The sequence below is a fragment of the Doryrhamphus excisus genome, linkage group LG8 (genome assembly GCF_037039965.1).
Source record: "Doryrhamphus excisus strain RoL-2023G ecotype Guam linkage group LG8, RoL_Dexc_Guam_v1.1, whole genome shotgun sequence".
In the NCBI taxonomy this organism is placed as follows: Eukaryota; Metazoa; Chordata; class Actinopteri; order Syngnathiformes; family Syngnathidae; genus Doryrhamphus; species Doryrhamphus excisus.
The window spans coordinates 111468-128728 of record NC_136364.1 but is presented as its reverse complement, the minus strand read 5'-3'; positions in this window follow the sequence as shown (position 1 = coordinate 128728).

Genomic DNA, 17261 nt, shown 5'->3' with positions numbered 1-17261 from the left:
GGCCCTTTAAGGCTGGCCCTTTAAGCTGGCCCTTTAAAGCTGGCCCTTTAAGGCTGGCCCTTTAAGGCTGGCCCTTTAAGCTGGCCCCTTAAGGCTGGCCATCTAAGGCTGGCCCTTTAAGCTGGCCCTCTAAGGCTGGCCCTTTAAGCTGGCCCTCTAAGGCTGGCCCTTTAAGCTGGCCATCTAAGGCTGGCCCTTTAAGGCTGGCCCTTTAAGGCTGGCCCTTTAAGCTGGCCCCTTAAGGCTGGCCCTCTAAGGCTGGCCCTTTAAGCTGGCCCTTTAAGGCTGGCCCTTTAAGCTGGCCCTCTAAGGCTGGCCCTTTAAGGCTGGCCCTTTAAGGCTGGCCCTTTAAGCTGGCCCCTTAAGGCTGGCCCTCTAAGGCTGGCCCTTTAAGCTGGCCCTTTAAGGCTGGCCCTTTAAGCTGGCCCTTTAAGGCTGGCCCTTTAAGGCCGGCCCTTTAAACTGGCCCTTTAAGGCTGGCCCTTTAAGGCTGGCCCTTTAAGCTGGCCCTTTAAGGCTGGCCCTTTAAGGCTGGCCCTTTAAGGCTGGCCCTTTAAGGCTGGCCCTTTAAGGCTGGCCCTTTAAAGCTGGCCCTTTAAGCTGGCCCTCTAAGGCTGGCCCTTTAAGGCTGGCCCTTTAAGCTGGCCCTTTAAGGCTGGCCCTTTAAGGCTGGCCCTTTAAGCTGGCCCTTTAAGGCTGGCCCTTTAAGGCTGGCCCTTTAAGGCTGGCCCTTTAAGCTGGCCCCTTAAGGCTGGCCCTTTAAGCTGGCCCTCTAAGGCTGGCCCTTTAAGCTGGCCCTCTAAGGCTGGCCCTTTAAGGCTTGCCCTTTAAGGCTGGCCCTTTAAGCTGGCCCCTTAAGGCTGGCCCTTTAAGCTGGCCCTTTAAGGCTGGCCCTTTAAGGCTGGCCCTTTAAGCTGGCCCTTTAAGGCTGGCCCTTTAAGCTGGCCCTTTAAGGCTGGCCCTTTAAGGCTGGCCCTTTAAGGCTGGCCCTTTAAAGCTGGCCCTTTAAGCTGGCCCTCTAAGGCTGGCCCTTTAAGGCCGGCCCTTTAAGCTGGCCCTTTAAAGCTGGCCCTTTAAGCTGGCCCTCTAAGGCTGGCCCTTTAAGGCCGGCCCTTTAAGCTGGCCCTTTAAGGCTGGCCCTTTAAGGCTGGCCCTTTAAGCTGGCCCTTTAAGGCTGGCCCTTTAAGGCTGGCTCTTTAAGGCTGGCCCTTTAAGCTGGCCCCTTAAGGCTGGCCCTTTAAGCTGGCCCTTTAAGCTGGCCCCTTAAGGCTGGCCATCTAAAGCTGGCCCTTTAAGCTGGCCCTTTAAGGCTGGCCCTTTAAGCTGGCCCTTTAAGGCTGGCCCTTTAAGCTGACCCTTTAAGGCTGGCCCTCTAAGGCTGGCCCTTTAAGACTGGCCCTTTAAGGCTGGCCCTTTAAGGCTGGCCCTTTAAGCTGGCCCTTTAAGGCTGGCCCTTTAAGGCCGGCCCTTTAAACTGGCCCTTTAAGGCTGGCCCTTTAAGGCTGGCCCTTTAAGGCCGGCCCTTTAAACTGGCCCTTTAAGGCTGGCCCTTTAAGGCTGGCCCTTTAAGCTGGCCCTTTAAGGCTGGCCCTTTAAGGCTGGCCCTTTAAAGCTGGCCCTTTAAGCTGGCCCTCTAAGGCTGGCCCTTTAAGGCTGGCCCTTTAAGCTGGCCCTTTAAGGCTGGCCCTTTAAGGCTGGCCCTTTAAGCTGGCCCTCTAAGGCTGGCCCTTTAAGCTGGCCCTCTAAGGCTGGCCCTTTAAGGCTTGCCCTTTAAGGCTGGCCCTTTAAGCTGGCCCCTTAAGGCTGGCCCTTTAAGCTGGCCCTTTAAGGCTGGCCCTTTAAGGCTGGCCCTTTAAGGCTGGCCCTTTAAGCTGGCCCCTTAAGGTTGGCCATCTAAAGCTGGCCCTTTAAGCTGGCCCTTTAAGGCTGGCCCTTTAAGCTGGCCCTTTAAGGCTGGCCCTTTAAGCTGGCCCCTTAAGGCTGGCCATCTAAAGCTGGCCCTTTAAGCTGGCCCTTTAAGGCTGGCCCTTTAAGCTGGCCCTTTAAGGCTGGCCCTTTAAGGCTGGCCCTTTAAGGCTGGCCCTTTAAGCTGGCCCCTTAAGGCTGGCCCTTTAAGCTGGCCCTCTAAGGCTGGCCCTTTAAGCTGGCCCTCTAAGGCTGGCCCTTTAAGGCTGGCCCTTTAAGGCTTGCCCTTTAAGGCTGGCCCTTTAAGCTGGCCCTTTAAGGCTGGCCCTTTAAGCTGGCCCTTTAAGGCTGGCCCTTTAAGGCTGGCCCTTTAAGCTGGCCCTTTAAGGCTGGCCCTTTAAGCTGGCCCTTTAAGGCTGGCCCTTTAAGGCTGGCCCTTTGAGGCTGGCCCTTTAAGCTGGCCCCTTAAGGCTGGCCCTTTAAGCTGGCCCTCTAAGGCTGGCCCTTTAAGCTGGCCCTCTAAGGCTGGCCCTCTAAGACTGGCCCTTTAAGGCTTGCCCTTTAAGGCTGGCCCTTTAAGCTGGCCCCTTAAGGCTGGCCCTTTAAGCTGGCCCTCTAAGGCTGGCCCTTTAAGCTGGCCCTTTAAGGCTGGCCCTTTAAGCTGGCCCCTTAAGGCTGGCCCTTTAAGCTGGCCCTCTAAGGCTGGCCCTTTAAGCTGGCCCTTTAAGGCTGGCCCTTTAAGCTGGCCCTGTAAAGCTGGCCCTCTAAGGCTGGCCCTTTAAGCTGGCCCCTTAAGGCTGGCCCTTTAAGCTGGCCCTCTAAGGCTGGCCCTTTAAGGCTGGCCCTTTAAGCTGGCCCCTTAAGGCTGGCCCTCTAAGGCTGGCCCTTTAAGCTGGCCCTTTAAGGCTGGCCCTTTAAGCTGGCCCTTTAAGGCTGGCCCTTTAAGGCCGGCCCTTTAAGCTGGCCCTTTAAGGCTGGCCCTTTAAGCTGGCCCTTTAAGGCTGGCCCTTTAAGCTGGCCCTTTAAGGCTGGCCCTTTAAGGCTGGCCCTTTAAGCTGGCCCCTTAAGGCTGGCCCTTTAAGCAGGCCCTCTAAGGCTGGCCCTTTAAGGCTTGCCCTTTAAGGCTGGCCCTTTAAGCTGGCCCCTTAAGGCTGGCCCTTTAAGCTGGCCCTTTAAGGCTGGCCCTTTAAGGCTGGCCCTTTAAGCTGGCCCTTTAAAGCTGGCCCTTTAAGGCTGGCCCTTTAAGGCTGGCCCTTTAAGCTGGCCCCTTAAGGCTGGCCCTTTAAGCTGGCCCTCTAAGGCTGGCCCTTTAAGCTGGCCCTCTAAGGCTGGCCCTTTAAGGCTTGCCCTTTAAGGCGGCCCCTTAAGGCTGGCCCTTTAAGCAGGCCCTCTAAGGCTGGCCCTTTAAGGCTTGCCCTTTAAGGCTGGCCCTTTAAGCTGGCCCCTTAAGGCTGGCCCTTTAAGCTGGCCCTTTAAGGCTGGCCCTTTAAGGCTGGCCCTTTAAGCTGGCCCTTTAAGGCTGGCCCTTTAAGCTGGCCCTTGAAGGCTGGTCCTCTAAGGCTGGCCCTTTAAGGCTGGCCCTTTAAGGCTGGCCCTTTAAGGCTGGCCCTTTAAGGCTGGCCCTTTAAGGCTGGCCCTTTAAGCTGGCCCCTTAAGGCTGGCCATCTAAGGCTGGCCCTTTAAGCTGGCCCTTTAAGGCTGGCCCTTTAAGCTGGCCCTTTAAGGCTGGCCCTTTAAGCTGGCCCTTGAAGGCTGGTCCTCTAAGGCTGGCCCTTTAAGACTGGCCCTTTAAGGCTGGCCCTTTAAGGCTGGCCCTTTAAGCTGGCCCCTTAAGGCTGGCCCTTTAAGCTGGCCCTCTAAGGCTGGCCCTTTAAGCTGGCCCTCTAAGGCTGGCCCTTTAAGGCTGGCCCTTTAAGGCTTGCCCTTTAAGGCTGGCCCTTTAAGCTGACCCTTTAAGGCTGGCCCTTTAAGCTGGCCCTTTAAGGCTGGCCCTTTAAGGCTGGCCCTTTAAGCTGGCCCTTTAAGGCTGGCCCTTTAAGCTGGCCCTTTAAGGCTGGCCCTTTGAGGCTGGCCCTTTAAGCTGGCCCCTTAAGGCTGGCCCTTTAAGCTGGCCCTCTAAGGCTGGCCCTTTAAGCTGGCCGTCTAAGGCTGGCCCTTTAAGGCTTGCCCTTTAAGGCTGGCCCTTTAAGCTGGCCCCTTAAGGCTGGCCCTTTAAGCTGGCCCTCTAAGGCTGGCCCTTTAAGCTGGCCCTTTAAGGCTGGCCCTTTAAGGCTGGCCCTTTAAGCTGGCCCTTTAAGGCTGGCCCTTTAAGCTGGCCCTTTAAGGCTGGCCCTTTAAGCTGGCCCTTTAAGGCTGGCCCTTTAAGCTGGCCCTTTAAGGCTGGCCCTCTAAGGCTGGCCCTTTAAGACTGGCCCTTTAAGGCTGGCCCTTTAAGGCTGGCCCTTTAAGCTGGCCCCTTAAGGCTGGCCCTTTAAGCTGGCCCTCTAAGGCTGGCCCTTTAAGCTGGCCCTCTAAGGCTGGCCCTTTAAGGCTGGCCCTTTAAGGCTTGCCCTTTAAGGCTGGCCCTTTAAGCTGGCCCTTTAAGGCTGGCCCTTTAAGGCTTGCCCTTTAAGGCTGGCCCTTTAAGCTGGCCCTTTAAGGCTGGCCCTTTAAGGCTGGCCATCTAAGGCTGGCCCTTTAAGCTGGCCCTTTAAGGCTGGCCCTTTAAGGCTGGCCCTTTAAGGCTGGCCCTTTAAGCTGGCCCCTTAAGGCTGGCCCTTTAAGCAGGCCCTCTAAGGCTGGCCCTTTAAGCTGGCCCTCTAAGGCTGGCCCTTTAAGGCTTGCCCTTTAAGGCTGGCCCTTTAAGCTGGCCCCTTAAGGCTGGCCCTTTAAGCTGGCCCTTTAAGGCTGGCCCTTTAAGGCTGGCCCTTTAAGCTGGCCCTTTAAAGCTGGCCCTTTAAGGCTGGCCCTTTAAGGCTGGCCCTTTAAGCTGGCCCCTTAAGGCTGGCCCTTTAAGCTGGCCCTCTAAGGCTGGCCCTTTAAGCTGGCCCTCTAAGGCTGGCCCTTTAAGGCTTGCCCTTTAAGGCTGGCCCTTTAAGCTGGCCCCTTAAGGCTGGCCCTTTAAGCTGGCCCTTTAAGGCTGGCCCTTTAAGGCTGGCCCTTTAAGGCTGGCCCTTTAAGGCTGGCCCTTTAAGGCTGGCCCTTTAAGGCTGGCCCTTTGAGGCTGGCCCTTTAAGCTGGCCCCTTAAGGCTGGCCCTTTAAGCTGGCCCTCTAAGGCTGGCCCTTTAAGCTGGCCCTCTAAGGCTGGCCCTTTAAGGCTGGCCCTTTAAGCTGGCCCCTTAAGGCTGGCCCTTTAAGACTGGCCCTTTAAGGCTGGCCCTTTAAGGCTGGCCCTTTAAGCTGGCCCTTTAAGGCTTGCCCTTTAAGGCTGGCCCTTTAAGCTGGCCCTTTAAGGCTGGCCCTTTAAGCTGGCCCTTTAAGCCTGGCCATCTAAGTCTGGCCCTTTAAACTGGCCCTTTAAGGCTGGGCCTCTAAGGCTGGACCTCAAAGGCTGGCCCTTTAAGCTGGCCCTTTAAGGCTGGCCCCCTAAGGTTGGCCCTTTAAGGCTGGCCCTTTAAGGCTGGCCCTCTAAGGCTGGCCCTTTAAGGCTGGCCCTTTAAGGCTGGCCCTTTAAGCTGGCCCCTTAAGGCTGGCCATCTAAGGCTGGCCCTTTAAGCTGGCCCTTTAAGGCTGGCCCTTTAAGCTGGCCCTTTAATGCTGGCCCTTTAAGCTGGCCCTTTAAGGCTGGCCCTCTAAGGCTGGCCCTTTAAGACTGGCCTTTTAAGGCTGGCCCTTTAAGGCTGGCCCTTTAAGCTGGCCCCTTAAGGCTGGCCCTTTAAGCTGGCCCTCTAAGGCTGGCCCTTTAAGCTGGCCCTTTAAGGCTGGCCCTTTAAGGCTGGCCCTTTAAGCTGGCCCCTTAAGGTTGGCCATCTAAAGCTGGCCCTTTAAGCTGGCCCTTTAAGGCTGGCCCTTTAAGCTGGCCCTTTAAGGCTGGCCCTTTAAGCTGGCCCCTTAAGGCTGGCCATCTAAAGCTGGCCCTTTAAGCTGGCCCTTTAAGGCTGGCCCTTTAAGCTGGCCCTTTAAGGCTGGCCCTTTAAGGCTGGCCCTTTAAGGCTGGCCCTTTAAGCTGGCCCCTTAAGGCTGGCCCTTTAAGCTGGCCCTCTAAGGCTGGCCCTTTAAGCTGGCCCTCTAAGGCTGGCCCTTTAAGGCTGGCCCTTTAAGGCTTGCCCTTTAAGGCTGGCCCTTTAAGCTGGCCCTTTAAGGCTGGCCCTTTAAGCTGGCCCTTTAAGGCTGGCCCTTTAAGGCTGGCCCTTTAAGCTGGCCCTTTAAGGCTGGCCCTTTAAGCTGGCCCTTTAAGGCTGGCCCTTTAAGGCTGGCCCTTTGAGGCTGGCCCTTTAAGCTGGCCCCTTAAGGCTGGCCCTTTAAGCTGGCCCTCTAAGGCTGGCCCTTTAAGCTGGCCCTCTAAGGCTGGCCCTCTAAGACTGGCCCTTTAAGGCTTGCCCTTTAAGGCTGGCCCTTTAAGCTGGCCCCTTAAGGCTGGCCCTTTAAGCTGGCCCTCTAAGGCTGGCCCTTAAAGCTGGCCCTTTAAGGCTGGCCCTTTAAGCTGGCCCCTTAAGGCTGGCCCTTTAAGCTGGCCCTCTAAGGCTGGCCCTTTAAGCTGGCCCTTTAAGGCTGGCCCTTTAAGCTGGCCCTGTAAAGCTGGCCCTCTAAGGCTGGCCCTTTAAGCTGGCCCCTTAAGGCTGGCCCTTTAAGCTGGCCCTCTAAGGCTGGCCCTTTAAGGCTGGCCCTTTAAGCTGGCCCTTTAAAGCTGGCCCTTTAAGGCTGGCCCTTTAAGGCTGGCCCTTTAAGCTGGCCCCTTAAGGCTGGCCCTTTAAGCTGGCCCTCTAAGGCTGGCCCTTTAAGCTGGCCCTCTAAGGCTGGCCCTTTAAGGCTTGCCCTTTAAGGCGGCCCCTTAAGGCTGGCCCTTTAAGCAGGCCCTCTAAGGCTGGCCCTTTAAGGCTTGCCCTTTAAGGCTGGCCCTTTAAGCTGGCCCCTTAAGGCTGGCCCTTTAAGCTGGCCCTTTAAGGCTGGCCCTTTAAGGCTGGCCCTTTAAGCTGGCCCTTTAAGGCTGGCCCTTTAAGCTGGCCCTTGAAGGCTGGTCCTCTAAGGCTGGCCCTTTAAGGCTGGCCCTTTAAGGCTGGCCCTTTAAGGCTGGCCCTTTAAGGCTGGCCCTTTAAGGCTGGCCCTTTAAGCTGGCCCCTTAAGGCTGGCCATCTAAGGCTGGCCCTTTAAGCTGGCCCTTTAAGGCTGGCCCTTTAAGCTGGCCCTTTAAGGCTGGCCCTTTAAGCTGGCCCTTGAAGGCTGGTCCTCTAAGGCTGGCCCTTTAAGACTGGCCCTTTAAGGCTGGCCCTTTAAGGCTGGCCCTTTAAGCTGGCCCCTTAAGGCTGGCCCTTTAAGCTGGCCCTCTAAGGCTGGCCCTTTAAGCTGGCCCTCTAAGGCTGGCCCTTTAAGGCTGGCCCTTTAAGGCTTGCCCTTTAAGGCTGGCCCTTTAAGCTGACCCTTTAAGGCTGGCCCTTTAAGCTGGCCCTTTAAGGCTGGCCCTTTAAGGCTGGCCCTTTAAGCTGGCCCTTTAAGGCTGGCCCTTTAAGCTGGCCCTTTAAGGCTGGCCCTTTGAGGCTGGCCCTTTAAGCTGGCCCCTTAAGGCTGGCCCTTTAAGCTGGCCCTCTAAGGCTGGCCCTTTAAGCTGGCCCTCTAAGGCTGGCCCTTTAAGGCTTGCCCTTTAAGGCTGGCCCTTTTAGCTGGCCCCTTAAGGCTGGCCCTTTAAGCTGGCCCTCTAAGGCTGGCCCTTTAAGCTGGCCCTTTAAGGCTGGCCCTTTAAGGCTGGCCCTTTAAGCTGGCCCTTTAAGGCTGGCCCTTTAAGCTGGCCCTTTAAGGCTGGCCCTTTAAGCTGGCCCTTTAAGGCTGGCCCTTTAAGCTGGCCCTTTAAGGCTGGCCCTCTAAGGCTGGCCCTTTAAGACTGGCCCTTTAAGGCTGGCCCTTTAAGGCTGGCCCTTTAAGCTGGCCCCTTAAGGCTGGCCCTTTAAGCTGGCCCTCTAAGGCTGGCCCTTTAAGCTGGCCCTCTAAGGCTGGCCCTTTAAGGCTGGCCCTTTAAGGCTTGCCCTTTAAGGCTGGCCCTTTAAGCTGGCCCTTTAAGGCTGGCCCTTTAAGGCTTGCCCTTTAAGGCTGGCCCTTTAAGCTGGCCCTTTAAGGCTGGCCCTTTAAGGCTGGCCATCTAAGGCTGGCCCTTTAAGCTGGCCCTTTAAGGCTGGCCCTTTAAGGCTGGCCCTTTAAGGCTGGCCCTTTAAGCTGGCCCCTTAAGGCTGGCCCTTTAAGCAGGCCCTCTAAGGCTGGCCCTTTAAGCTGGCCCTCTAAGGCTGGCCCTTTAAGGCTTGCCCTTTAAGGCTGGCCCTTTAAGCTGGCCCCTTAAGGCTGGCCCTTTAAGCTGGCCCTTTAAGGCTGGCCCTTTAAGGCTGGCCCTTTAAGCTGGCCCTTTAAAGCTGGCCCTTTAAGGCTGGCCCTTTAAGGCTGGCCCTTTAAGCTGGCCCTCTAAGGCTGGCCCTTTAAGCTGGCCCTCTAAGGCTGGCCCTTTAAGGCTTGCCCTTTAAGGCTGGCCCTTTAAGCTGGCCCCTTAAGGCTGGCCCTTTAAGCTGGCCCTTTAAGGCTGGCCCTTTAAGCTGGCCCTTTAAGGCTGGCCCTTTAAGCTGGCCCTTTAAGGCTGGCCCTCTAAGGCTGGCCCTTTAAGACTGGCCTTTTAAGGCTGGCCCTTTAAGGCTGGCCCTTTAAGCTGGCCCCTTAAGGCTGGCCCTTTAAGCTGGCCCTCTAAGGCTGGCCCTTTAAGCTGGCCCTCTAAGGCTGGCCCTTTAAGGCTGGCCCTTTAAGGCTTGCCCTTTAAGGCTGGCCCTTTAAGCTGGCCCTTTAAGGCTGGCCATTTAAGCTGGCCCTTTAAGGCTGGCCCTTTAAGGCTGGCCCTTTAAGCTGGCCCTCTAAGGCTGGCCCTTTAAGGCTGGCCCTTTAAGGCTTGCCCTTTAAGGCTGGCCCTTTAAGCTGGCCCTTTAAGGCTGGCCATTTAAGCTGGCCCTTTAAGGCTGGCCCTTTAAGGCTGGCCCTTTAAGCTGGCCCTTTAAGGCTGGCCCTTTAAGCTGGCCCTTTAAGGCTGGCCCTTTTAGGCTGGCCCTTTAAGGCTGGCTCTTTAAGCTGGCCCCTTAAGGCTGGCCCTTTAAGCTGGTCCTCTAAGGCTGGCCCTTTAAGCTGGCCCTTTAAGGCTGGGCCTCTAAGGCTGGACCTCAAAGGCTGGCCCTTTAAGCTGGCCCTTTAAGGCTGGCCCTCTAAGGCTGGCCCTTTAAGGCTGGCCCTTTAAGGCTGGCCCTTTAAGGCTGGCCCTCTAAGGCTGGCCCTTTAAGGCTGGCCCTTTAAGGCTGGCCCTTTAAGCTGGCCCCTTAAGGCTGGCCATCTAAGGCTGGCCCTTTAAGCTGGCCCTTTAAGGCTGGCCCTTTAAGCTGGCCCTTTAAGGCTGGCCCTTTAAGCTGGCCCTTTAAGGCTGGCCCTCTAAGGCTGGCCCTTTAAGACTGGCCTTTTAAGGCTGGCCCTTTAAGGCTGGCCCTTTAAGCTGGCCCCTTAAGGCTGGCCCTTTAAGCTGGCCCTCTAAGGCTGGCCCTTTAAGCTGGCCCTCTAAGGCTGGCCCTTTAAGGCTGGCCCTTTAAGGCTTGCCCTTTAAGGCAGGCCCTCTAAGGCTGGCCCTTTAAGGCTTGCCCTTTAAGGCTGGCCCTTTAAGCTGGCCCCTTAAGGCTGTCCCTTTAAGCTGGCCCTTTAAGGCTGGCCCTTTAAGCTGGCCCTGTAAAGCTGGCCCTCTAAGGCTGGCCTTTTAAGCTGGCCCTTTAAGGCTGGCCCTTTAAGCTGGCCCCTTAGGGCTGGCCCTCTAAGGCTGGCCCTTTAAGCTGGCCCTTTAAGGCTGGCCCTTTAAGCTGGCCCTTTAAGGCTGGCCCTTTAAGCTGGCCCTTTAAAGCTGGCCCTTTAAGGCTGGCCCTTTAAGGCTGGCCCTTTAAGCTGGCCCCTTAAGGCTGGCCATCTAAGGCTGGCCCTTTAAGCTGGCCCTTTAAGGCTGGCCCTTTAAGCTGGCCCTTTAAGGCTGGCCCTCTAAGGCTGGCCCTTTAAGACTGGCCCTTTAAGGCTGGCCCTTTAAGGCTGGCCCTTTAAGCTGGCCCCTTAAGGCTGGCCCTTTAAGCTGGCCCTCTAAGGCTGGCCCTTTAAGCTGGCCCTCTAAGGCTGGCCCTTTAAGCTGGCCATCTAAGGCTGGCCCTTTAAGGCTGGCCCTTTAAGGCTGGCCCTTTAAGCTGGCCCCTTAAGGCTGGCCCTCTAAGGCTGGCCCTTTAAGCTGGCCCTTTAAGGCTGGCCCTTTAAGCTGGCCCTCTAAGGCTGGCCCTTTAAGGCTGGCCCTTTAAGGCTGGCCCTTTAAGCTGGCCCCTTAAGGCTGGCCCTCTAAGGCTGGCCCTTTAAGCTGGCCCTTTAAGGCTGGCCCTTTAAGCTGGCCCTTTAAGGCTGGCCCTTTAAGGCCGGCCCTTTAAACTGGCCCTTTAAGGCTGGCCCTTTAAGGCTGGCCCTTTAAGCTGGCCCTTTAAGGCTGGCCCTTTAAGGCTGGCCCTTTAAGGCTGGCCCTTTAAGGCTGGCCCTTTAAGGCTGGCCCTTTAAAGCTGGCCCTTTAAGCTGGCCCTCTAAGGCTGGCCCTTTAAGGCTGGCCCTTTAAGCTGGCCCTTTAAGGCTGGCCCTTTAAGGCTGGCCCTTTAAGCTGGCCCTTTAAGGCTGGCCCTTTAAGGCTGGCCCTTTAAGCTGGCCCCTTAAGGCTGGCCCTTTAAGCTGGCCCTCTAAGGCGTGCCCTTTAAGCTGGCCCTCTAAGGCTGGCCCTTTAAGGCTTGCCCTTTAAGGCTGGCCCTTTAAGCTGGCCCCTTAAGGCTGGCCCTTTAAGCTGGCCCTTTAAGGCTGGCCCTTTAAGGCTGGCCCTTTAAGCTGGCCCTTTAAGGCTGGCCCTTTAAGCTGGCCCTTTAAGGCTGGCCCTTTAAGGCTGGCCCTTTAAGGCTGGCCCTTTAAAGCTGGCCCTTTAAGCTGGCCCTCTAAGGCTGGCCCTTTAAGGCTGGCCCTTTAAGCTGGCCCTTTAAGGCTGGCCCTTTAAGGCTGGCCCTTTAAGCTGGCCCTTTAAGGCTGGCCCTTTAAGGCTGGCCCTTTAAGGCTGGCCCTTTAAGCTGGCCCCTTAAGGCTGGCCCTTTAAGCTGGCCCTCTAAGGCTGGCCCTTTAAGCTGGCCCTCTAAGGCTGGCCCTTTAAGGCTTGCCCTTTAAGGCTGGCCCTTTAAGCTGGCCCCCTAAGGCTGGCCCTTTAAGCTGGCCCTTTAAGGCTGGCCCTTTAAGGCTGGCCCTTTAAGGCTGGCCCTTTAAGCTGGCCCCTTAAGGCTGGCCATCTAAAGCTGGCCCTTTAAGCTGGCCCTTTAAGGCTGGCCCTTTAAGCTGGCCCTTTAAGGCTGGCCCTTTAAGCTGGCCCTTTAAGGCTGGCCCTCTAAGGCTGGCCCTTTAAGACTGGCCCTTTAAGGCTGGCCCTTTAAGGCTGGCCCTTTAAGCTGGCCCCTTAAGGCTGGCCCTTTAAGCTGGCCCTCTAAGGCTGGCCCTTTAAGCTGGCCCTCTAAGGCTGGCCCTTTAAGGCTGGCCCTTTAAGGCTTGCCCTTTAAGGCTGGCCCTTTAAGCTGGCCCTTTAAGGCTGGCCCTTTAAGCTGGCCCTTTAAGGCTGGCCCTTTAAGGCTGGCCCTTTAAGCTGGCCCTTTAAGGCTGGCCCTTTAAGCTGGCCCTTTAAGGCTGGCCCTTTAAGGCTGGCCCTTTGAGGCTGGCCCTTTAAGCTGGCCCTTTAAGCTGGCCCTTTAAGGCTGGCCCTTTAAGGCTGGCCCTTTAAGCTGGCCCTTTAAGGCTGGCCCTTTAAGCTGGCCCTTTAAGGCTGGCCCTTTAAGGCTGGCCCTTTGAGGCTGGCCCTTTAAGCTGGACCCTTAAGGCTGGCCCTTTAAGCTGGCCCTCTAAGGCTGGCCCTTTAAGCTGGCCCTCTAAGGCTGGCCCTCTAAGGCTGGCCCTTTAAGGCTTGCCCTTTAAGGCTGGCCCTTTAAGCTGGCCCCTTAAGGCTGGCCCTTTAAGCTGGCCCTCTAAGGCTGGCCCTTTAAGCTGGCCCTTTAAGGCTGGCCCTTTAAGCTGGCCCTGTAAAGCTGGCCCTCTAAGGCTGGCCCTTTAAGCTGGCCCCTTAAGGCTGGCCCTTTAAGCTGGCCCTCTAAGGCTGGCCCTTTAAGCTGGCCCCTTAAGGCTGGCCCTCTAAGGCTGGCCCTTTAAGCTGGCCCTTTAAGGCTGGCCCTTTAAGCTGGCCCTTTAAGGCTGGCCCTTTAAGGCCGGCCCTTTAAGCTGGCCCTTTAAGGCTGGCCCTTTAAGCTGGCCCTTTAAGGCTGGCCCTTTAAGGCTGGCCCTTTAAGGCTGGCCCTTTAAGCTGGCCCCTTAAGGCTGGCCCTTTAAGCAGGCCCTCTAAGGCTGGCCCTTTAAGCTGGCCCTCTAAGGCTGGCCCTTTAAGGCTTGCCCTTTAAGGCTGGCCCTTTAAGCTGGCCCCTTAAGGCTGGCCCTTTAAGCTGGCCCTTTAAGGCTGGCCCTTTAAGGCTGGCCCTTTAAGCTGGCCCTTTAAAGCTGGCCCTTTAAGGCTGGCCCTTTAAGGCTGGCCCTTTAAGCTGGCCCCTTAAGGCTGGCCCTTTAAGCTGGCCCTCTAAGGCTGGCCCTTTAAGGCTTGCCCTTTAAGGCTGGCCCTTTAAGCTGGCCCCTTAAGGCTGGCCCTTTAAGCTGGCCCTTTAAGGCTGGCCCTTTAAGGCTGGCCCTTTAAGGCTGGCCCTTTAAGGCTGGCCCTTTAAGGCTGGCCCTTTAAGCTGGCCCCTTAAGGCTGGCCATCTAAGGCTGGCCCTTTAAGGCTGGCCCTTTAAGCTGGCCCCTTAAGGCTGGCCCTTTAAGCTGGCCCCTTAAGGCTGGCCCTTTAAGCTGGTCCTCTAAGGCTGGCCCTTTAAGCTGGCCCTTTAAGGCTGGGCCTCTAAGGCTGGACCTCAAAGGCTGGCCCTTTAAGCTGGCCCTTTAAGGCTGGCCCTCTAAGGCTGGCCCTTTGAGGCTGGCCCTTTAAGGCTGGCCCTTTAAGGCTGGCCCTCTAAGGCTGGCCCTTTAAGGCTGGCCCTTTAAGGCTGGCCCTTTAAGCTGGCCCCTTAAGGCTGGCCATCTAAGGCTGGCCCTTTAAGCTGGCCCTTTAAGGCTGGCCCTTTAAGCTGGCCCTTTAAGGCTGGCCCTCTAAGGCTGGCCCTTTAAGGCTGGCCCTTTAAGGCTGGCCCTTTAAGCTGGCCCCATAAGGCTGGCCCTTTAAGCAGGCCCTCTAAGGCTGGCCCTTTAAGCTGGCCCTCTAAGGCTGGCCCTTTAAGGCTTGCCCTTTAAGGCTGGCCCTTTAAGCTGGCCCCTTAAGGCTGGCCCTTTAAGCTGGCCCTTTAAGGCTGGCCCTTTAAGGCTGGCCCTTTAAGCTGGCCCCTTAAGGCTGGCCCTTTAAGCTGGCCCTCTAAGGCTGGCCCTTTAAGCTGGCCCTCTAAGGCTGGCCCTTTAAGGCTGGCCCTTTAAGGCTTGCCCTTTAAGGCTGGCCCTTTAAGCTGGCCCTTTAAGGCTGGCCCTTTAAGCTGGCCCTTTAAGGCTGGCCATCTAAGGCTGGCCCTTTAAGCTGGCCCTTTAAGGCTGGCCCTTTAAGGCTGGCCCTTTAAGGCTGGCCCTTTAAGCTGGCCCCTTAAGGCTGGCCCTTTAAGCTGGCCCTCTAAGGCTGGCCCTTTAAGTTGGCCCTCTAAGGCTGGCCCTTTAAGGCTTGCCCTTTAAGGCTGGCCCTTTAAGCTGGCCCCTTAAGGCTGGCCCTTTAAGCTGGCCCTTTAAGGCTGGCCCTTTAAGGCTGGCCCTTTAAGCTGGCCCTTTAAGGCTGGCCCTTTAAGGCTGGCCCTTTAAGGCTGGCCCTTTAAAGCTGGCCCTTTAAGCTGGCCCTCTAAGGCTGGCCCTTTAAGGCTGGCCCTTTAAGCTGGCCCTTTAAGGCTGGCCCTTTAAGGCTGGCCCTTTAAGCTGGCCCTTTAAGGCTGGCCCTTTAAGGCTGGCTCTTTAAGGCTGGCCCTTTAAGCTGGCCCCTTAAGGCTGGCCCTTTAAGCTGGCCCTCTAAGGCTGGCCCTTTAAGCTGGCCCTTTAAGGCTGGCCCTTTAAGGCTTGCCCTTTAATGCTGGCCCTTTAAGCTGGCCCCTTAAGGCTGGCCCTTTAAGCTGGCCCTTTAAGGCTGGCCCTTTAAGGCTGGCCCTTTAAGGCTGGCCCTTTAAGCTGGCCCCTTAAGGCTGGCCATCTAAAGCTGGCCCTTTAAGCTGGCCCTTTAAGGCTGGCCCTTTAAGCTGGCCCTTTAAGGCTGGCCCTTTAAGCTGGCCCTTTAAGGCTGGCCCTCTAAGGCTGGCCCTTTAAGACTGGCCCTTTAAGGCTGGCCCTTTAAGGCTGGCCCTTTAAGCTGGCCCCGTAAGGCTGGCCCTTTAAGCTGGCCCTCTAAGGCTGGCCCTTTAAGCTGGCCCTCTAAGGCTGGCCCTTTAAGGCTGGCCCTTTAAGGCTTGCCCTTTAAGGCTGGCCCTTTAAGCTGGCCCTTTAAGGCTGGCCCTTTAAGCTGGCCCTTTAAGGCTGGCCCTTTAAGGCTGGCCCTTTAAGCTGGCCCTTTAAGGCTGGCCCTTTAAGCTGGCCCTTTAAGGCTGGCCCTTTAAGGCTGGCCCTTTGAGGCTGGCCCTTTAAGCTGGCCCCTTAAGGCTGGCCCTTTAAGCTGGCCCTCTAAGGCTGGCCCTTTAAGCTGGCCCTCTAAGGCTGGCCCTCTAAGGCTGGCCCTTTAAGGCTTGCCCTTTAAGGCTGGCCCTTTAAGCTGGCCCCTTAAGGCTGGCCCTTTAAGCTGGCCCTCTAAGGCTGGCCCTTTAAGCTGGCCCTTTAAGGCTGGCCCTTTAAGCTGGCCCTGTAAAGCTGGCCCTCTAAGGCTGGCCCTTTAAGCTGGCCCCTTAAGGCTGGCCCTTTAAGCTGGCCCTCTAAGGCTGGCCCTTTAAGGCTGGCCCTTTAAGCTGGCCCCTTAAGGCTGGCCCTCTAAGGCTGGCCCTTTAAGCTGGCCCTTTAAGGCTGGCCCTTTAAGGCTGGCCCTTTAAGGCTGGCCCTTTAAGCTGGCCCCTTAAGGCTGGCCATCTAAGGCTGGCCCTTTAAGGCTGGCCCTTTAAGGCTGGCCCTTTAAGCTGGCCCCTTAAGGCTGGCCCTTTAAGCTGGCCCCTTAAGGCTGGCCCTTTAAGCTGGTCCTCTAAGGCTGGCCCTTTAAGCTGGCCCTTTAAGGCTGGGCCTCTAAGGCTGGACCTCAAAGGCTGGCCCTTTAAGCTGGCCCTTTAAGGCTGGCCCTCTAAGGCTGGCCCTTTAAGGCTGGCCCTTTAAGGCTGGCCCTTTAAGGCTGGCCCTCTAAGGCTGGCCCTTTAAGGCTGGCCCTTTAAGGCTGGCCCTTTAAGCTGGCCCCTTAAGGCTGGCCATCTAAGGCTGGCCCTTTAAGCTGGCCCTTTAAGGCTGGCCCTTTAAGCTGGCCCTTTAAGGCTGGCCCTTTAAGGCTGGCCCTTTAAGCTGGCCCTTTAAGGCTGGCCCTCTAAGGCTGGCCCTTTAAGGCTGGCCCTTTAAGGCTGGCCCTTTAAGCTGGCCCCTTAAGGCTGGCCCTTTAAGCAGGCCCTCTAAGGCTGGCCCTTTAAGCTGGCCCTCTAAGGCTGGCCCTTTAAGGCTTGCCCTTTAAGGCTGGCCCTTTAAGCTGGCCCCTTAAGGCTGGCCCTTTAAGCTGGCCCTTTAAGGCTGGCCCTTTAAGGCTGGCCCTTTAAGCTGGCCCTTTAAAGCTGGCCCCCTAAGGCTGGCCCTTTAAGGCTGGCCCTTTAAGGCTGGCCCTTTAAGGCTGGCCCTCTAAGGCTGGCCCTTTAAGGCTGGCCCTTTAAGGCTGGCCCTTTAAGCTGGCCCCTTAAGGCTGGCCATCTAAGGCTGGCCCTTTAAGCTGGCCCTTTAAGGCTGGCCCTTTAAGCTGGCCCTTTAAGGCTGGCCCTTTAAGCTGGCCCTTTAAGGCTGGCCATCTAAGGCTGGCCCTTTAAGCTGGCCCTTTAAGGCTGGCCCTTTAAGGCTGGCCCTTTAAGGCTGGCCCTTTAAGCTGGCCCCTTAAGGCTGGCCCTTTAAGCAGGCCCTCTAAGGCTGGCCCTTTAAGCTGGCCCTCTAAGGCTGGCCCTTTAAGGCTTGCCCTTTAAGGCTGGCCCTTTAAGCTGGCCCCTTAAGGCTGGCCCTTTAAGCTGGCCCTTTAAGGCTGGCCCTTTAAGCTGGCCCTTTAAAGCTGGCCCTTTAAGGCTGGCCCTTTAAGGCTGGCCCTTTAAGCTGGCCCCTTAAGGCTGGCCCTTTAAGCTGGCCCTCTAAGACTGGCCCTTTAAGCTGGCCCTCTAAGGCTGGCCCTTTAAGGCTTGCCCTTTAAGGCTGGCCCTTTAAGCTGGCCCCTTAAGGCTGGCCCCCTAAGGCTGGCCCTTTAAGGCTGGCCCTTTAAGGCTGGCCCTTTAAGGCTGGCCCTCTAAGGCTGGCCCTTTAAGGCTGGCCCTTTAAGGCTGGCCCTTTAAGCTGGCCCCTTAAGGCTGGCCATCTAAGGCTGGCCCTTTAAGCTGGCCCTTTAAGGCTGGCCCTTTAAGCTGGCCCTTTAAGGCTGGCCCTTTAAGCTGGCCCTTTAAGGCTGGCCCTCTAAGGCTGGCCCTTTAAGACTGGCCTTTTAAGGCTGGCCCTTTAAGGCTGGCCCTTTAAGCTGGCCCCTTAAGGCTGGCCCTTTAAGCTGGCCCTCTAAGGCTGGCCCTTTAAGCTGGCCCTCTAAGGCTGGCCCTTTAAGGCTGGCCCTTTAAGGCTTGCCCTTTAAGGCTGGCCCTTTAAGCTGGCCCCTTAAGGCTGGCCCTTTAAGCTGGCCCTCTAAGGCTGGCCCTTTAAGCTGGCCCTCTAAGGCTGGCCCTTTAAGGCTGGCCCTTTAAGGCTTGCCCTTTAAGGCTGGCCCTTTAAGCTGGCCCTTTAAGGCTGGCCCTTTAAGCTGGCCCTTTAAGGCTGGCCATCTAAGGCTGGCCCTTTAAGCTGGCCCTTTAAGGCTGGCCCTTTAAGGCTGGCCCTTTAAGGCTGGCCCTTTAAGCTGGCCCCTTAAGGCTGGCCCTTTAAGCAGGCCCTCCAAGGCTGGCCCTTTAAGCTGGCCCTCTAAGGCTGGCCCTTTAAGGCT